Source organism: Bufo gargarizans, chromosome 2, assembly GCF_014858855.1.
Source record: "Bufo gargarizans isolate SCDJY-AF-19 chromosome 2, ASM1485885v1, whole genome shotgun sequence".
Classification (NCBI taxonomy): Eukaryota; Metazoa; Chordata; class Amphibia; order Anura; family Bufonidae; genus Bufo; species Bufo gargarizans.
The window spans coordinates 320,569,306-320,579,250 of record NC_058081.1 but is presented as its reverse complement, the minus strand read 5'-3'; positions in this window follow the sequence as shown (position 1 = coordinate 320,579,250).

The following is a 9,945-nucleotide window of genomic DNA, read 5'->3' as shown; positions in this document are numbered from 1 at the left end:
AACGTATCTGTTTGGGGGACAAACCCCACACCGCGCAGAAGCTGTTGACGGGCCATGAACAACAGACCGATGAGTGGTTTGTGCCAGTAAGCCTCAAGCCCGGCCTGGTGGTGTGCGATAATGGGCGAAATCTCGTAGCAGCTCTGGGACTAGCCGGTTTGACACATATCCTTTGCCTGGCGATGTGCTGAATTTGGTGGTGCAGAGATTCCTTAAAAATTACCCCGATATGTCAAAGCTGCTGCATAAAGTGCGGGCCGTCTGTGCGCGCTTTCGGCATTCTCACCCTGCTGCTGCCCGCCTGTCAGCGCTGCAGAGAAACTTCGGCCTTCCCGCTCACCGCCTCATATGCGACATGCCCACAAGGTGAAACTCTACCTTGCACATGCTGGCCAGACTTTTCAAGCAGCAGCAGGCGATAGTGGAGTTTCAGCTGCAGCACGCACGGGTGAGTCGCTCGGCGGAACAGCACCACATTACCACCAATGACTGGACCTCCATGCGAGACCTGTGTTCCTTGTTGCGCTGTTTCGAGTACTCCACCAACATGTCCAGTGCCGATAACGCAGTTCTCAACGTTACTATCCCACTTCTATGCCTCCTTGAAAAAACGCTCCTGGCGATGATGGAAAAAGATGTGGCACAGGAGGAGGAGGAGGAGGAAGAGGGATCATTTTGTAGGGTTTCTGGCTAGTCATTCCCAAGTGGCTCCAAGGGTGGGTTCCTGCACCCATAAACGCCAGGTACACAATTGTCCAGCCAGGGCACAGTTCTGGAGGATGACGAGGTGGAGGATGAGGAGGAGGAAATGGAGAAGGAGGAACCATGTTCACAGCAGGGTGGCACCCAGACCAGCTCATGGCCATCACTGGTGCGTGGCTGGGGGGATACAGAGGACACAGACGATACACCTCCCACAGAGGACAGCTTTTCGTTGCCTCTGAGCAGCCTGGCACACATGAGCGATTACATGCTGCAGTGTCTCCGCAACGACTGCCGAGTTGCCCACATTATTACTTGTGCTGATTACTGGGTGGCCATGCTGCTGGATCCCCGTTACAAGGACAACGTTCCCTCACTGGAGCGTGATCGTAAGATGCACGAGTACAAGTGCACGCTGGTAGATGCGCTGCTGGTGGCATTCATACCTGATAGCGGGGGCACAGTGAAAGCACTAGGCGAAGGCAGAGGACGAGGAAGAGGTCGCCAACGCAGCTGGGGCACCGCCAGCACCTCAGAAGGCAGGGTTAGCATGGCCGAAATGTGGAAAAGCTTTGTCAGCACGCCACAACAACCAGAACCACCGGCTGATATGGAACGTCTTAGCAGGAGGCAGCATTTCACCAACATGGTGGAGCAGTGTGTGTGCACACGCCTAGACGTACTGAATTACGGGTCTGCCCCCTTCAACTTATGGGTCTCCAAATTGGGCACATGGCCTGAGTTTGCCCTTTACGCCTTGGAGCTGCTGGCCTGCCCTGCAGCCAGTGTATTATCTGAACGTGTGTTTAGCACGGCAGGGGGCTTTATCACAGACAAGTGCAGCCGCCTGTCCACAGCCAATGTGGACAAGCTCACGGTCATTAAAATGAACCAGGCATAGATCCCTCAGGACTTGTCCGTACCTTGTGCAGAATAGACAAGTATACCGGCACTAACCAGCCATTGTTATACTGCAGCGCAATTGCTCATTCTTGTATTTTGGATATTTCACACTCTTTTAGAGTGTACCCTAATTTTAAAAAATAAATTTAAAACCAAAAACCTGTGTTGGCTACCTCGTCCTCCTCCACCGCCGCTTCCACCTACACCGCTATGTCTACTGCCTCCTCAAACTCCTACTCCATATGGAACTCCACCTCATAAATCAAATTTTTTTTTTATTTGTACGTATTTTATTTTATATAATTTCACTACTTTGTCAGTTAAATTTTCTGGTGAAATTCACAATTTTTTGGGTGTATAGTACCACTGCTATACCTAGTAGACTGGTAAAAAAAATAAAAAACATTTGCCAGTTACATTTTAGGGTCAAATTCACCAATTTTGGGGTGTAATATACCCCTCCTCTAGGCTCTACCTAGTTGACAGCTTAATAAATTTCAATATGTTTTACATTTTCGGGTGACAATAAACAATTTTTTTCTGTCATAGACCCCTGCTCTACCAAGTAGACAGGTTAATACATTTCTGTAATTTTTCTGTTACATTCTTGGGTTGACATTATACAATTTTAGACGTGAATAAACCCCTGCTCTGCATAGGTGACAGGGAATAAAACTTCTGAAATGCTTCTTAAATTGATGTGCGCCACCTCCTTTGATTCAATGCTTACACTTAGGCCCCTTTAACACGGGCGAGTATTCCGCGCGGGTGCAATGCGTGAGTTGAACGCATTGCACCCGCACTGAATCCGGACCCATTAATTTCTATGGGGCTGTGCACATGAGCGGTGATTTTCACGCGTCACTTGTGCGTTGCGTAAAAATCACAGCATGCTCTATATTCTGCGTTTTTCACGCAACGCAGGCCCTATAGAAGTGAATAGGGCCGTGTGAAAATGACAAGCATCTGCAAGCAAGTGGGAATGCGGTGCGATTTTCACGCATGGTTGCTAGGTGACGATCGGGCTGGGGAACCGATCTGTATTATTTTCCCTTATAACATGGTTATAAGGGAAAATAATAGCATTATGAATACAGAATGCAAAGTAAAATAGTGATGGAGGGGTTAAAAATAAAAAAAATTAACTCACCGAGTCCACTTGATCGCGTAGTTGCGGATCTCTGTCTTCTTCTGTAATGTTGAGCTGCCGGCTAAGGACCTGTGGTGACGTCACATCACATGATCCAATCACATGGTCACTCACCATGGTGATGAACCAGGTGATTGGACCATGTGCTGAGCACAGTGACGTCATCAAAGGTCCTATACCTGTGCACAGCAAAGAAGAAGAAGACAGAAGAGATGCCGGCTGCGCGATCAAGTGGATTAAGGTGAGTTAAAAATGATCATTATTTTTTTTAACCCCTCCAGCCCTATTGTACTATGCATTCTGTATTAAAAATGCTATTATTTTCCCTTATAACCATGTTATAAAGGGAAAATAGTACAATCTACAGAATACCTAACCCAAACCCGAACTTCTGTGAAGAAGTTTGGGTACCAAACATGCCGATTTTTCTCACGCGCGTGCAAAACGCATTACAATATTTTGCACTTGTGCGGAAAAATCGTGCATGTTCCCGCAATGCACCTGCACCTTTTGCCGCAACGCCGGTGTGAAACCAGCCTTAAACAAGTTGTACCACATTTGTATTTCAATAATTTGTCCCACATTGTCCTGCTATACTCTTTTGGCCAACATTTGCGCCTAAATAGTTTTTCCCATATTTCCGCTTGACTCTTTTGGCCCACATTTGGGCTTCTGTAATTTGTACAACATTTGCGCCTCAATAGTTTTTCCCACATTTCCGCTTGACTCTTTTGGCCCACATTTGGGCTTCTGTAATTTGTACAACATTTGCGCCTCAATAGCTTTTTCCACATTTCTGCTCGATCCCAATTTTTTAAAATAAATTTATCTCCCTTAAATTTGGTCTCTTTTTCTCACGCTCCTTCTCCGCCCTGATTCCCCGCCACCCGTGATCACCATGGTAGGCGCATAAAAGAACATCGAAAGTTGATAGAGCAGATATCAAATTGGATTGTGAACATCACGGGGACGTGCCACATGGTGGGGCAGTAAGTATGCACACGCCTGCACGAACTGACTTACAGGGGTCAGCCCTGCAACTTCTGGGTCTCCAAATTGGGCAGATGGCCTGAGCTTGCCCTTTACCCCTTGGAGGTGCTGGCCTTCCCTGCAGCCAGTGTATTGTCTGAACGTGTGTTTAGCATGACTGGAGGGTTATATTTCCCAATGTTTTAGGGTGTACCCTAATTTAAAAAATAAAATTTAAAACCAAAAACCAGTGTAGGCTACCTCCTCCTCCACCGCCGCTTCCACATACACTGCCACATCCACCGCCTCCTCAACCTCCTACTCCATATGGACCTCGTCCTCCTAGATCAAGATTATTATTTTTTATTTTTACATATTTTATGTTATTTAAAGTCATTTCGCTATCCACATTTGTTTGCAGAGCACTTGCCATGCTCTTAACCACATTTTGCTGCCATTTTCAGCCCTCTAGCCCTTTACGTGACATTTTTACAGCCATTTTAGTGCTCAAAAGTTTGGGTCACCATTGACTTCAATGGGGTTCAGGTTCGGAGTCAAGTTCGGATCAAGTTCAGGACTCGAACTGTTTTCTGAAGTTCCGCCGAACCCATCGAACCCAAACATCCAGGTGTCCGCTCAACTCTAGTCACCACCTTAGGCCTCTTTCACACTTGCGTTGTCCGGATCCGGCGTGTACTCCACTTGCCGGAATTACACGCCGGATTCGGAAAAACGCAAGTGTACTGAAAGCATTTGAAGACGGATCCGTCTTCAAAATGCTTTCAGTGTTACTATGGCACCCAGGACGCTATTAAAGTCCTGGTTACCATAGTAGGAGCGGGGAGCGGGGGAGCGGTATACTTACCGTCCGTGCGGCTCCGGGGCGCTCCAGAGTGACGTCAGAGCGCCCCATGCGCATGGATGACGTGCCATGCAATCACGTCATCCATGAGCCTGGGGCGCCCTGAGGTCACTCAGAAGCGCCCCGGGAGCCGCACGGATGGTAAGCATGCTGCTCCCCCGCTCCCCGCTACACTTTACCATGGCTGCCAGGACTTTAGCGTCCTGGCAGCCATGGTAACCACTCTAAAAAAGCTAAACGTCGTATCCGGCAATGCGCCGAAACAACGTTTAGCTTAAGGCCTGATCCGGATCAATGCCTTTCAATGGGCATTCATTCCAGATCTGGCCTTGCGGCAAGTCTTCAGTTTTTTGGGCCGGAGCAAAAAGCGCAGCATGCTGCGGTATTTTCTCCGGCCAAAAAACGTTCCGTTCCGGAACTGAAGACATCCTGATGCATCCTGAACGGATTTCACTCCATTCAGAATGCATTAGGATAATCCTGATCAGGATTCTTCCGGCATAGAGCCCCGACGACGGAACTCTATGCCGGAAGACAATAACGCAGGTGTGAAAGAGCCCTTAGACCCTTTTTACTGTTTGCGGTGCAGTGCAGTGCGTATATATTTTTTTTGCTGTACTGAAATACGCCCCTATACGCTTTCACCAGAAATAACTGCATCAGTGCAGTGTGTAAATATTTAACTTTTTATACTGATATATGCCCCTATACACTTTCAGCAGAAATAACTACAACAGTGCAGTGCGTATATATTTATCTTTTTTTACTGAAATATGCCCCTATACGCTTTCAACAGAAATAACTGCAACAGTGCAGTGCGTATATATTTTACTTTTTTAAATTGAAATACGCCCCTATATGCTTTCACCAGAAATAACTGCAACAGTGCAGTGCGTATATATTTTTCTTGTTGTACAGACCTATGCTCCTATACGCTTTCAACAGAAATAACTGCAACAGTGCAGTGCATATATATTTTCATTTTTTACTGAAATACGCCCCTATATGCTTTCACCAGAAATAACTCCAACATTGCAGTGCGTATGTATTATTTTTTTTTCGACAGCATAAATATTGCACAGGTGTGCCTTAGACTGCCCACAATTAAAGGCCACTCTGAAATGTGCAGTTTGTTCACACAGCACAATGCCACAGATGTCGCGACGTTTGAGGGATCATGCAATTGGCATGCTGACTGCAGGATTGTCTACCAGAGCTGTTGCCCGTGCAATGAATGTCAATTTCTCTACCATAAGCCGCCTCCAAAGGCATTTCAGAGAATTTGGCAGTACATCCAACTGGCCTCACAACCGCAAACCACACCAGCCCAGGACCTCTACATCCAGCATGTTCACCTACATGATCGTCTGAGACCAGCTACCCGGACAGCTGCAGCAACAATCGGTTTGCATAACTGTCTCAGGGAAGCTCATCTGCATGCTCGTCGTCCTCATCGGGCAGACAGTGTGTGTGGCGTCATGTGGGTAAGTGGTTTGCTGACGTCAACGTTGTGGATCGAGTGGCCCATGGTGGCGGTGGGGTTATGGTATGGGCAGGCGTATGTTATGGACAACAAACACAGGTGCATTTTATTGATAGCATTTTGAATGCAGAGATACCGTGACGAGATCCTGAGGCCCATTGTTGTGCCATTCATTCACGACCATCACCTCATGTTGCAGCATGATAATGCACGGCCCCATATTGCAAGGAACTGTACACAATTCTTGGAAGCTGAAAACATCCCATTTCTTGCATGGCCAGCATATTCACCGGACGTGTCACCCATTGAGCATGTTTGGGATGCTCTGGATCGACATATACGACAGCGTGTTTCTGCAAATATCCTGCAACTTCGCATAGCTATTGAAGAGGAGTGGACCAACCTTCCCCAGGCCACAATCCAACAACCTGATCAACTCTATGCGATGGAGATGTGTTGCTCTGCGTGAGGCAAATGGTGGCCACTCCAGATACTGACAGGTTTTCTGACCACCTTCCCAGTAAGGCAAAACTGTGCACATATCAGAGTGCCTTTTATTGTGGGCAGTCTAAGGCACACCTGTGCAATATTCATGCTGTCAGCACCTTGATATGCCACACCTGTGAGGTGGAATGAATTATCTCGGCAAAGGAGAAGTGCTCACTAAGACAGAGTTACACAGATTTGTGAACAATATTTGAGAATAATGGGTCTTTTGTGTATGTGGAAAACGTTTCAGATCTTTGAGTTCAGCTCATGCAAAATGGGAGCAAAACCGAAAGTGTTGCGTTTATATTTTTGTTCAGTGTAGTTCTCTGTATTATAATGACCTCCTTATTGCCCCCTGTATTATAATGGCACCTTAATTGCCTCCATAGGGCCCCCAATAGTGCAGACATATAAAAAAAAAGTACTCACTTGATTTCTTTTCCTCGCCGCCATCTGCAATTAAGTCCACACGCCTTTTCAATCCTGATCGCGATGACACCACTGCACTGGGACTCAGGTGACACAATGACTATTGACTTCAAGGCATTATGGACAACTCTGCTGGCCAGAGCCCCTCCAGGAGTCATGTGATCCTGTTGGCATCTTTCCTGTCCTGTTTCCCTTACTAGTCTACTCAATTTGATATGTAAAATGACGGGCACTGTTTTGCACAAGTCTCCTGAATTGAATTGCCCAAACTTTGGCTTTGTTTGGAAGTAAAATTTTGGGAAATGTATTTTACAATCAGTTTGCTCATCTCTAGTGTTAAGCTTTTAATTAGACTGCATTTACATTTCAGTTATAATCCTTTTATTCTGATAAAGTAACAGTTTAGTGTTTTTTATATTCTCATCTTTTATTCCTTTTCATAGTGAGTCAGAATGTAAGTCAGCAGGCATAAAAAGGATCTTCAAAAAATTGAAATCATGCCTGTTAATATTTGTTTGTGTTAATATTTGCTTTGCTTAAAGGGAACCTGTCACCGGGATTTTGTGTATAGAGCTGAGGTCATGGGTTGCTAGATGGCTGCTAGCACATCCGCAATACCCTGTCCCCATAGCTCTGTGTGCTTTTATGGTGTATAAAAACCGATTTGATACATATGCAAATTAACCTGAAATGAGTCAGAGCTTGAAAATATGACTCTTCTCTGGTCACACAAGTAAGATATGACTCTTTTATGTTAATTTGTATATGTATCAAATCGTTTTTTTTACACAATAAAAGCATAGAGAGCTATGGGGACTGGGTATTGCGGATGTGCTAGCGGCCATCTAGCAACCCATGTCCTCAGCTCTATACCCCAAATCCTGGTGACAGGTTCCCTTTAACCTTCATATATAGTATGCTACGTGTGTTGCAATCACAAGCATTGGTATGGCATCATTTTATAACTGGAGTATGTTATTTTGAAACAGATTAATTTGGGGATTTCCAGCACATTACATGATTTTCTGTTCGGTAATCACAAAGAACTAAGGAAGGGTTATTTTATCCTGCTTTTGGGATGGCACACTAAACATCCTTTCTCCAATTCAACATGGAAATTCTGAAATTCCTATTATGTCTGACTCCTCCAACCCTTTTTGTTGTCTGTAGTCCCTATGGAATCCCTTGCATATCCTAATAGTAGCCCCGGCTGTGCTGTGAAATAAGGATGTTAAGCTTTTAAATAGTCAGCATTTACATTTCAATTATAATCCTTTTATTTTGATACATTTTAGTGTTTTTCATATTCTCATTTTTTTTAATTCCTTTTCATAGTGTGTTAAGAACATAAGTCGTCTGACATAAAAAGGATTTTCAAAATATTGAAATGATTTCTATTAAGAAATGTGAATCTGGTGCATACCTGATAAGAGAATAAGTGTAATCTATTCTTAGTTTGTCATTAAAATATGACAGGAAGGGCCACCCTTTCTAAAATGCCAGATGTGGTGCATAAATGTGAAATTTGAAGCTTTATATGGTATTATAGAAGCACATCCCACTAGCGGATGTAACATTTTAGAATGCAGGTAGCAGCACATACTGAGTAAAGATGGCCATACACATTATCGTAAATTACCGTAAATGTATGTAGTCCAAACCATCTAATGTGTATTGGGCCTCCTGACTCCTCAAATGAAGGCTTAGCATGTTGGATTTCAACATGCTGATCCTTTTGCTCTCAATAAAATAAGCACCTGCCCGAGGCGTCTGGTAACTGCTCCTCTATTCACAACGTCACCAGGAGAGCTGTTGGCCAATGGTTGGCTGAGTGGGCATTCCAAGCATTTTCTTGCATGTCGAGCTGGGACCAGGAAGTGCAGAGCCGTGAGACCAGACCAGGATTGGAAAGACAGTGTGGGGATTAGATGCTTATATACATTTAAAAGTAATAGATGCATCCATATAAGTCCTAAATGAGACTCTGTTGAATTGGTTTGAGTTAAAGTGGTTCTTCATGATTATAGAAATTTAGAAAATAAGGTTTATAAACTTTACAGGGCAACTGCTGTGCCCTCTCTACTTTCATTGACAGGCCAGGCGTGATGACGTTTTCACTGCCTGGTCCTGTCAAAGTGCAGGGGGAGAGAGCTGAGCCTCCAGCAGTAATGGCAACACCCCCGTTACTGCAAGAGGCTCATTTGCACATATTAAAACATTTCTCAACAAAGCGGGCTTCTATTAGCATGGGACCCACACAGATGCCTTCAGCTGCCAAGCAAATGTGCAACAGGTCAGTCGCAATCTCTCTACTCACTCAACAACTGAAGAGTTTCATACCTTCTCTGGCATTAACATCAACACAAAAACTCTGCACCAGGAGCTTCATGGCATGGGTTTCCATGGCCGAGCAGCTGCATGCAAGCCTTATCAAGAAGTACAATGCCAAGCATTGGATGTATTGCACAGAGCAAGGTCCATAGGCATGGTCACCCAAGGCATGGTTGGGTGAGTTTGGTGTGGAAGAACTTGACTGGACCGCACAGAACCCTTACCTCAACCCTACTGAACACTTTTGGGATGAACTTTGTTGGGGCAAAACCCCCTACCTCTGCAGTGTCCCACTCAGTGATGGTCATGGGGCCCTGTATAATTTTAGTATGCCTATCTAATGTATTTCTGTATATAGCTGTAATTCCTTATAACAGGCTGTTAGTGTTACCTTTATTTACCTCTAGGTGGTGATGGCACCACATATATATATATATATATATATATATATATATATATCCTAGGGTGTGCCAATGCAGATGAAGAAGGAAGAAAGTGATCTTAGAGGAAGGGAGGAAGTTAGTGGATGTGTGAGGAGCAGAACAGCACAAGTCCAGTATGTAGCTGCCACTTTATCCCCTTGGCCATCGCCAAGCTGAGGAAGTGTGGACAAATTCCTCACAGCTA